The sequence below is a fragment of the Nannospalax galili genome, unplaced genomic scaffold (genome assembly GCF_000622305.1).
Source record: "Nannospalax galili isolate Female #2095 unplaced genomic scaffold, S.galili_v1.0 scaffold885, whole genome shotgun sequence".
Classification (NCBI taxonomy): Eukaryota; Metazoa; Chordata; class Mammalia; order Rodentia; family Spalacidae; genus Nannospalax; species Nannospalax galili.
Window position 1 is genome coordinate 24,598 of NW_008354025.1, and position 10,948 is coordinate 35,545.

Genomic DNA, 10,948 nt, shown 5'->3' on the forward strand with positions numbered 1-10,948 from the left:
GGAAGTTTGTCTGAATTAAACTGCCTGATAACAGAAAAATGTTGAGTATTTTCATTAATGTTAGTTTCTTAAGTAAGATATATATATATGTGTATGTTTACATAAAAAACCTAGAATAATTAATGAGGAAGAAAGAAATGACCAAAGAAAAATATGCAAAAATGTTTAACAATTATTATCTTTAGGCTGAGAGAATTGTGGGAAATTAATGTCTTTTTTATACTTTAGATTTCTTACTTATGTTCTCCCTTAATTGCGAGTTACTTTATTAATTCCATTTTGCTTATATGAAAAAAATATTACCCCGTTTCTGACCTTATTTCTTTCTCTTGTGATCTATTAGCAAACTGACAACTATCTACCTTTATGAAAACTGACTCTTTTCATCCATTTCTCACCATTTCCATTTCTACTTTGCTGGTCCAAATCTCCTAAATCAATTGCCTGGATTTTGCCATATGTTAGAAGAACCAGAGCAGGAATTATAAAATTATAGGAAGTAAAAGTTCCATTTATAGAGAAGGAAGTCAAAGTCTAAAAGGGGCCATCTCTGGTGGGAAAATTGAGGGAAAGGGATAACACATTTCCACAGTGACATCTGGCTTACACGTGTAGCTGTGTCCTACTCTGTGTTTGAGCTATATGCCCTTATCTCCCATTAGTCATACCAAAAACATAGTAAAAATCTGTATTTCTTCCTTGAGTTGGGGACTGGTGCTTTGTGGTTGCATTGAGAAAGGAAGGTAGCAGTCAAAAATGACAGAGAACAAGAAAGAAACGAGAGAGTAAAGTGACCAACAGGAATCCTCAGAAAGCTTAGGGTAGGACTCTGGATGCAATGGAGACTTTCTTTCAAAATGAAATAGGATATCTATATGATACCTCCTCCCCTCAAGGCTCAGGGAACATTGCAGAAGACGTGGAGCCAGAAATATTATATGAGCCAGAAGCTGGGGAGGACCACTGTGAGACAGTATTTTCCGGACATGACAGGGCCATTGCATTCATGAACTACAGCAGCTGTGGCTGCCTGAACATGACCTATACAAGATCAAGCCACTCAATATCCCAGCATGGAAAGGGGAGGGGCTCGTGTGACCCCTACTCCTATCTGAGAAACTATTAGCAAGTGATGGCTGCTGAGGAAGAGAGGGTCAGTTTTGTTCAAGAGTGTTTCTCCTGGTGGGTTGCCTGTGCTCCAGTGGCTGGCCCTACACCCATGGACATATGGACAGCAATAATTGAACCCAGTGGGTTATTTTTAAATGATGAAGAAGAGAGGAGGAAGAGGAGAAGGAAGAGGAAGAGAAAGGAGGGGAAAAGGAGGAGGAGGAGGAGGAGGAGGAGGAGGAGAAAAGAAGACCTGAGGTTGGGAAGGAGACATGGTAGAAGGCAGAGAGGCAGGAGGAAGAGTTAGAAGCGGGAGGGGGGAGAGGGAGTCGATATGATCAAAATACATTGTATATATGTCCAAAATTCTAAAATAATAAATTTTTAAACATAAAAATGTATTATCTGGGCTGGAGAGATGTCTCAGCAGTTAAGAACACTGGCTGTTCTTGCAGAAGACCCAGGTTCAAATCCCAGCACCCACATGGCAGCTAACAACTGTCCGTAACTCCAGTTCCAGGGCATCCAACAGTCTCTCCTGTCCTCAACGAGCATTGCATGACATGAGTGCACTTTCCTACATGCAGGCAATACATGCATACGCATAAAATAAAAAATAATAATAAATTTTCAAATGTATTATCAGTCCAGATACTTAAATGAGCATCAAATATCTTTATTAAATTTTCAGAGAGAGAGAGAGAGAGAGAGAGAGAGAGAGAGAGAGAGAAGACGTGATGACCTCAAAATCTGGGGAACTTAAGGGCATCCACTCAAGCATCTATTTACATTAATAAAAATCTCAGGGCAAAGGTTGGATGATGCCATTGTCATCTTTTTTTCAGTTCTAGAGATTGAACCAGGACTCACACATGCTAGACAAGGGCTCCATCGCTGAACTATCCCTCTCCACATTGTTTTCCAATTGACTTCATGTGACGATCTCATGAGCAGGAGTACAGTTGTCTCATTCTCCTACATGTAACATAGTACCTGCCACAAAACAAGTATCAGAAAGCATTTATAAACTAATTGGGTTAGTAAGGAAGGGAAGGAGAAAGGAAAGGAGGGAAGAAGGAAGACACAGAGAGCAGTGCGGGGAGGAAAGACCTGCAGGTCTAGGGGGAATGGCCAGTGTTTCCTGAGCTCTTGCTATGCCCAGTTCTAAGCGCTCTCATGTATTAATTCATCCACCTGCAAGTAGACCTTGAGGCCTCAGCTTCTGTATCTGCAGTATTTCTTTTCTTAAATATTTTATTTATTATTTTTATTTTGTGTATATGCATGTATTGCCTGCATTTATTTAAATCCACCCACATCATGCAATGCCCACGGAAGACAGAAGAGGTGTCAGATCCCTGGAACTGGAATTAAGGATGGTTGTTAGCTGCCATGTGGGTGCTAGATTTCAAACCTGGGTCTTCTGCAAGAACAGCCATTGTTCTTAATCACTAAGCCATCTCTCCAGCCCCTACCTGCTATATGTCCATTGTCAGCCTCATCACCAATCAGATACAAGGTGCAAAGAAGCTCTCTGATGAGACAGGCAAGTGAACAGATATTCTTAGTTTTAAAAATGATGTTCAGCAAACTGTGCTTATATAGGTTGTCCAGGTGCTGTTGGCTAATAAAAATGTGTGTGAGGCCCCAGGGGCTAGAAACTCCAAGGGGGCATCATCATTATTCCATTACATGAACAAGCAGAAACGACAGGCTGAGTTAAAGAAAAGTAATTGTCTTATGAGTTCAGGCCTTCTGGTGAGCTGCTTGCCTTAGTGGTTGCCTTAGTTCACTAATAATTAACCTAATATAGATCTATGTATTTTTCTCAAAGTTCTTTAAGAACATTCTCTTTCATTTAGTCATTCAACAACTATTTATTGAGAACCTACTATGTGTCAGCTATCTTTCTAAGTGCCTAGGCCAACAGCAATCCAGACAAAGTCCCTGTTCTCATGGAATTTCTATTGCCTCGTAATCAAGGCAGAAGAACAATTACCATTGTACACCAAGAAAAATGGAGGCTACTCAAGTGTGGACCAAGCAGAAAGCTAGTCATTAGATTATGGGGACTGGAGAGATGGGTCAGTGGTTAAGAGCACTGACTGTTCTTGCAGAGGACCTGGGTTCGGTTCCCTACACCCACATGACGGCTAACAACCATCAATAACTCTAGTTCTAAGGGATCTGATGCCCTCCTCTGACCTCCCAGGTCATTGGACAGGCCATTGCACAACACAGGTGCACTTACATGCAGGCAATATACTCATACACACGAAATAAAGAATAATAAATAAAATATTTTTAAAAGACATTCGATTCTGCTTCTTGCTACTTACACTTCTAAAGACTACAACTTGTATACAGTGTTTTGACAAACTACTTTACAGTATTTAGTTTCCTCTCAGACTATAAACTATTTGTCCATGTGTCACACACATTGTGTCAGTTCCTTATGTGGTTGTGCTTAGAGGCTTCAGTCAGAGGAGACAGATAGGCCTCTGATAGGATGTAATAGACATCCTTGATTCCTTTCTTTCTCTCAAGTCTCTCAGCAAATCTTAACCAAAACTCATCATGTCCCTCTATGTCACCACTGCCACCTGATCTAAACCAAACAGAGCTCTCATCTCAATCACTGAAGATTTTCACCAGCTCCGACCCTACTTCTCGCCCTTCACTTCTCAAGACTACAGAGGGCTCCTTTTAAAATGTAATCTGGGCCCTGTTATTCATTGTCCCAACACCCTACAAGGCTCCCTCATTCCACTGAAAGAGCCAGTCTCTGTTCAGGAACCTACAGTGCCCCACACGATCTAACCTTGATTTACCTCACCTCACCACCTGTCACTCTCTCCCCTGTGCCCATGCTTCCAGTAAAGAGTATTTTGTTTCCTCACACCCAAACATATATTTCTACTTCAACACCTTTGCACTGGCTTTTCCCTACCTCAAACATTTCGCCAGGGATGTCAGCATCCTCTCTAAGTATTTGCTCCAGGGTGATACCCTGCTTTATCACTGCACTTGAACTTATCACTTGAATCCTTCTAATCTCCATTACCTTGTTCTGTGAATTTTCCTCATCACATTTCTAAGAAAACGGAACACGGGGGTTAGAGAGATGGTTCAGCAGTTATGAGCACTGGCTGCTCTTGCAGAGGACCTGTGTTCAATTCCCAGCACCCACATGGCCGCCAACAACAATCTGTAACTCCAGGTCCAGGGGATCCAACACCCTCTTCTGACTTCCATGGGCAATGCACAACACAGTGCATTTACATGCATGTAGGCAATACACTCATACACATAAAATAAAAATAATAAATAAAATATTTTAAAACGTAAAAATATAAAAACTGAACATTATGTGTATTATCTTTATTTCTCCACAAGAGAATACATTTTTCTTCTTTTAAATATTTATATGTTCCCAGAAGCTACAACGGGATGCTTTTACTGGAAGTCATCTAGTAAATACATGTTGCTGTTACGATTATCGTCACCATCATCATTATGGTTCATGAATGACAAGGGATGGGAACGATGATGCCCTGAGAGAAAGAATTTCCCATTTGGAGACACCATAATTCAGAGAAAGGCTAAAGATTTCCATAGTCAAAGATAACTAGGATGTTAAACCTAGGTCTGCCATGTACTTTAGACCTTGAGCAAGTTACTTAACTTCTGTGTGTCTTTGTTTCTTGAATAGTAAATGGGAAAAAAATCATACCTTTCCTATCAAGTTGCAGTACTGACAAGGGTGACCAAATAAATCAGAGTGTCCACTTGGAAGGGAGAATTGGTATTCATGCTCCCACACTCTATTTCCATTCACCTTAGACAGATTTTATTGAATGGAGTGCCTTTGAACCCATTCCTCTGCTCTCTAGGGTCCGTTTAGACAACTCTACCAAAAATGGGGGCTGATGGAACCTTGGGCCTCCTAAGATATTGCTTCACGCTTCCCAACAGGTTAGCTAATCTATGGCTGTTCGTTTCCGAGCCCTTCAAAAGTCAACAGATAATAACAGGAGATAAATAAAACCTTTGTCACTTTCTGCTGCCTCAGTTTTATATAATGGCTGCCAAAATGAATTGCAACAGAAACCTTTGAACAGGCAAGTTCAATGGTATGTGCTGATAAACGTTTATTTAGAGCTCTTTTTCCTGGAATTTCTCAGCAATTAACCAAATGCTCCAAGACCCTCTGAGACTGTTGGTCCCAAGCTTCTCAGTGCCCGGCCTTCCCCTTTGTTCCCTTCCCTCACCACAATCTTCATGCAGAAATCCAATTTTCCAACTTTCTTCTACCAAATACATTGATGCCTCAAATGACCATTTCTGAATTTTTTTAAATGGATCAAACTTATGACCCTGATCAAAAACTTGCACTCATTACAACTTTTGATCATCATGAGTTAGACTCACAGTACAAGCTGTACTTCCAGCCAGGCACAAAGCAATCCGATGTTTCATATAGCCCAAGCCACTTGTTCAGTCACTGTGCATATATTTAGCAAATACCTACCGATCTACTGGGCACAGTCCTGGTTACTAGAGACATAGCATCAGAAGAAACACATGAAAACTCCTACACTTGTGGAGTCTGCATTCTAATGGTGAAGGTGAGACATAAGGTAAAATATGTGGGTTGAATAAGTCTCAAGGGAAGCGCAAAGCAAGGAGGGAGGTGGGCTGTGCAAAGCATGAGGGTGAGGGGCAGTTCTTTTCAATAGTGAGGCCAGGAAAGGTCTGAGAAGGTGCTATCCAGCCAAAGATCTGATGCCTGTGTTGACCAAGCAACCCACTGAGGCCTGTGGAGAAGAGAGGTCAGGCAGGCAAATAGGACCCTGAGGGGAGCCCAGCCATGTGTTTGAGTATCAGTTTGAGTCCCATTGAAGCTGAGGCACAGGAGAAACCCAGAGTGATGCAGTCACAACAAACCCAAGGGTGGCTGAGAGTGAATTCAGGATCAGCTTTCACTCTGAGTGAAATGGGAGCCATTGGAGGATTCTTAAGAAAAAGGGAGAAAGTGTGTGTGTGTGTGTGTGTGTGTGTGTGTGTGTGTGTGTGTAAATGTAACAAAGAGCAAGAGAGGAGAGAGAGAGAGAGAGAGAGAGAGAGAGAGAGAGAGAGAGCCCATGTGTACATATGTCATGCAGAGGCCAGAGCAAGACACTGGGTATCCCCCTCTATTGGTCTTTCCTTTATTGCCTTGAGACAGGATCCCTGACTGATCCAGAAGTTCTCTGTTTTGACTAGACTGGCTGGCCAGTGAGTTCTCAGGATCTACCAGCCTTGAAACCAACTTAAACAAAACTAGAGTTACAGACCTGCATAGCTGTAACCAAGTGCTAGGGATTTGAACTCAACTCTTCAATGCTTTGAGAGCAAGATGGCTCTTACCCGCTGAGCTATCTCCCCAGGTTTCAAGATCTTCTATTTAAATTACGTCAGTCTAACAACTGTGGAGAGCCAATGAGATAGTTCCACCATATCCTTGAAAATTGAAAATATCCCATGAAACAGTAAAGGCTTTTTAAAATATACAGGGATTAAGCATTAGGTATAATATCCAAATAACAGAAGCAAACCAAACACAGTAAATGCATGGGATGGAATGTTATTCAACAGAAAATGGAATAAACTACTGAGATGTGCTGTAGTATGGATGAATTCCAAAAATACGTGCTAAGAAGTCAAACAAGAGGCTGCATGCTGTATGAAGTCAGTTATGTGAAATGGTCATAAGTGGGCAAACTCATAGAGACAAGAAGCAGATGGGGGGTTGACAACTAATGAACACAGTGTGTTTTTTTTTCCTGTAGTGATTAATTTGTCCTGGAATAAATAGTGACATTGACTGCACAAACTTGTGAATATGCTAAAAGCCACTGGTTGTACACTTTAAAAGTGTATGGTGGCACATACCTTTAACCCCGTTCATTTGACTCTTTGCCCCATTTCAATTGAGAATTTAAAAATTCTTTATCTAGAAGCTGGAGAGTTGGCTCAGTGGTTAAGAGCACTGGTTGTTCTTGCAGAAGACCCGGGTTCAAATCCCAGAAACCACATGGCAGCTAACAACGTCTGCAACTCCAGTTCCAGGGGATCCAACAGCCTCTTCTGTCCTCCGTGGGCATTGCATGACATGGGTGCACTTACATACATGCAGGCAATACATGCATACACATAGAATAAAAATAATAAATAAAATGTTTTTTAATTCTTTATCTAGAAGTGGGACCTTGTGAAATTTTCTCTGTGCATGTTACCATGTCAACTGGTGTCTTTATGTAGGTTGTGTTCAGGAAACCATACTGAGATTTCACCTCTAGATGAAGAGCTATAGGGAATTAATGGCTGATGAGAGGAGAATCAGTTTTCTCCAGGGATAAGCTCCCTCCAAGTGATCAGCCCTAAACACATGTACACATGAGCAACACTACGTAGACTCAGTAGGTTTACATATATGTATATATATACGGATATGTAAACCATATGTATATGTATATATATAGCAATAATAATTAAAGAAGAGGTCACGAAATTGAGAGGGAGGGGTGGGGAAGGCATGGAGAAGGAGGGTAGAAATGATATAAATGCAGTACTCATGTATGAAGTTCTTAAAAACAAAAAAGTTTTAAACAGAACTTTAAAATTCTGATGAAACTGGGATCATATTTTAATTTTAGGCCAGAAAAGATTATGAAATCTATTCCCAAAAAATATTTAAAACCAAAGTCTCTGTAAAATCTGTTTTGATTGTGTTATGCTGAAATAATCAAGAAGAATTACATCATTTTTTAAAATGTAGAGTAAAAGGTAATCTTTGACCATGAAATCTTGGAAACAACTTTGAACAAGTGGCACTCTTAAAACACAAAAAGCTATTTTGTGAAAAAGTTATGTAATTAGAAAAGTCAGGATGCTTACTCTTGCTGTGCATAATTATTTGATCTGCAGAGAAATGAGATTCACTTTGATTTCATAAATAGCATTATTTTGAACAGTTCTTTAAGTAGTACTACTTAACTAGCTTTTATGGCTATTTATTCCCAGTACCTCCTAGTATTTTCCTTTAATTTCTCAGGACATTAACGTTATCTCCTAGGAGTGCTGTTCATCTTGCTTTAGTAAATATTGTAGTCAGGTGTTACATGGTTTGAGAGGAAATTATGCCAGTACTTTCAAAATGAGTTTAGCCTCTTAATTCCAGAGGCTGAGTTGTTATATGGTATTCAAAACACTCCGACCACTACCAACTTGGGGAGGAAAGGGTTTATTTTGCCTTATATCTCCTGGGTCCCAGTTCATCAGGGAGCCCAAGGTAGAAACTCAGGGCAGGAACCTGGAAGCAGGAGCTAGAACACAGGCCGTGGAGAAATGCTCCTTACTGGCTTGCTCCCCCGGCCCATGCTCAATCTGCTTACTTATACAACATAGGCCCACCTGCCCAGGGGTGGTATTGCCCACAGTGGGCTCAACATCACTCAATTATCAAGATGCCCCACAGACATGGCCACAGGCCAGTCCAATGGAGGTAATTCTCCAATTGAGGCTCTCTCAACCCAGGTGTGTCAAGTTGACACTAAAGCTATCCAGCACCTATGGAATGGCAGGAATAGATGTAAGGGGAATATATTGGAAATGTACTTACCTACATAACCAGCCATGGCTATGAGTCAAACTTCAGGAATCTATTAGGAAAATGGAAATGGGGTTACCCAAGATGAGAAGACAAGAATTCAAATGAAGGAAGGAGGCAGTGAAATGTGATAAACAAAGAAAGAAGGCAAAAGAAGCCAAGAAGGAAAACCAGATGCTTGAGTCAAAAAGTTGAGCTTCCAGAAAAGATACACCAGGCAGTCACTGCAAAACCACTGCATAGTTATAAGGTTTCTGCCAACTCAGCACCCTCTGCAGCCGGCCCTGGGAAAATGCTAGCCTCTATTGAATCATAGTAGCGTTAAAGCTACAGAGTAGGGAAGAACACAGAGAAAAATGAACAGATCCATCAACATTCAGGTCACACTTTCTGAGTGCAGTCTATGAGTTCCATCCAGGGACCCCAAATAGAGAAGTCTGAAGATCTCACCCCCTGGAAGCTTCTCCCATACCAACTCCATCCAGAACAGCAGAGGCACATCCAGTTTCCAGATAGGACAGCAGTGGCTCCCACCTCATGACACTTGTGCTATGGCAAATGCGTGGCAATGTGGGAGCTTGAGCAGAAAAGCTCTGCTGCCTCCCTGGTTTTGCAAAGGAAAATGAATCCTCAGCCCTGGCCAAGGCTTGATGCCATCCATTTCTACTGGGGAAGGCTGGGGGAGGAACACGTGGATCCACCTGGCAGCTCCTGACCGTTTTCCCTTATTTGGATGGCTGACAGGATCAAAGTTCTCCATGTTAATGGTATGTCTTAAGTTACTAGCTTCTGACAAACTTTACTTCAGAATCCAGACATTTTATTACAATGCTCACATATTTAGCAAGGAGGTGGGTAACAATTCATCTTGGACACACGTGTTTAAAGTGCTTTCACACCCTGGAATTTCAGTCATTTGTCCACTTCAAATCTTCAAATTGACTGTGAGGATAGCTGCACAATTGTTGAGTCTCATATTTGGCCAGATTAATTGTATGTGACTTGTATCTCAACAAAGCTGATTTCTAAAATATTTTTTGAAGCTTTGCTTCCCCCTCCCCCTCTTTCCATTGCCCAAATCCTGCTCTGGACTCTCATTCTAAATGATTGAAATAGTCTCCTAACTGACTTTCCAGACACTGTATTTTCTTTATCTAGCCCAGTTTGTTTCTCTTCTGGAAGTTTTACCCCTCTTTACAAATAAAATTCTATTTTTGTCTCATGCATGCAATCTCTTCTAAATTAAGCTTTATTCTACCGTACCCTGTGGGGTCTGATTTCCTCCAAGTGCCTTTCTTCTGTCTGTATTGCAAAGTTCCCTAAACTGTGTGAAAATTCTTGTCTGTTTGCTCATAAGTAAAGGGAAGATGATTTTTTTAAAAGTCCTTTATTGAACCTAATCTATTTGGTGTTTTGTGATAACCACTATTTTAAAACTGTTCTGTCAGGGTCACCATAACCTCCACATTAGCGTACCTAGCCTGGCAGATGCTTGGACCCAACTCATGGTACTGTCTTCTACACTATGCCAGATTTTCTTGGCACAGCAAGGGGCCCCTCTCTGGGTGCCTCTACCCTACCTTTTCTTCTGCTGGCTTCAGCTTAGTTTCCAGTCTCTGTGTTGGAGTATTCTCAAGGCTCACCCATGTCCTTCTCTATGGTAGAGTTTTGATTATCCACCTCATCTCCTGGCTTTATATACTAACCATGTGATGTAATGCTGACTCAAAAATGACAGTTCCAGCTCTGACTTGTGTGCTGACAACTAGGTTATATTTCCACCGCCTGACAGCTCAACGCAGACATAAGTAGATAAGTAAAAGTAAAAAATCAAACAACTTTGACATCCCTGATTCCCACCATGCCTGCCTTGCAGGGAATGTTCTCTTCGATCAAAATATGTCCAGAACCTGGCCACCCTAAGGGACTTACTGATCTTTAGATATGACAAACCATGTCTCCACTTGAGGCCTTACTCCTGCTGTTTTCCTCTGGGAAACCTTGCCCCCAAATTCCCTTAACTTAGGCCCTTCTGGCCTTCAGTTCTCTTTTCAGCCTGCTTTATCTGTGAAAACTTGATATAACACATCAACCCTAGCAATCCCTGTCCCTTTTACCCTAGTTTATGCATGTTCTTAGCACTTATCACTCTCTTGATATACCGAGTCCTGGATTTATTAGTTAGCA

At 41.3% G+C, this 10,948-nt stretch overlaps 1 long non-coding RNA gene across 1 annotated transcript; it reads right to left on the minus strand.

The window, feature by feature from the left end:
- Positions 1 to 1,840: 1,840 nt before the first annotated feature.
- Positions 1,841 to 9,405, minus strand: LOC115067378. Its single transcript, XR_003846793.1, has 3 exons — positions 9,212 to 9,405; positions 8,774 to 8,813; positions 1,841 to 2,103 (listed from the first exon to the last, which is right to left on the minus strand). It is a non-coding gene; the product is annotated as an uncharacterized LOC115067378 (long non-coding RNA).
- Between the last annotated feature and the right edge of the window lie 1,543 nt (positions 9,406 to 10,948).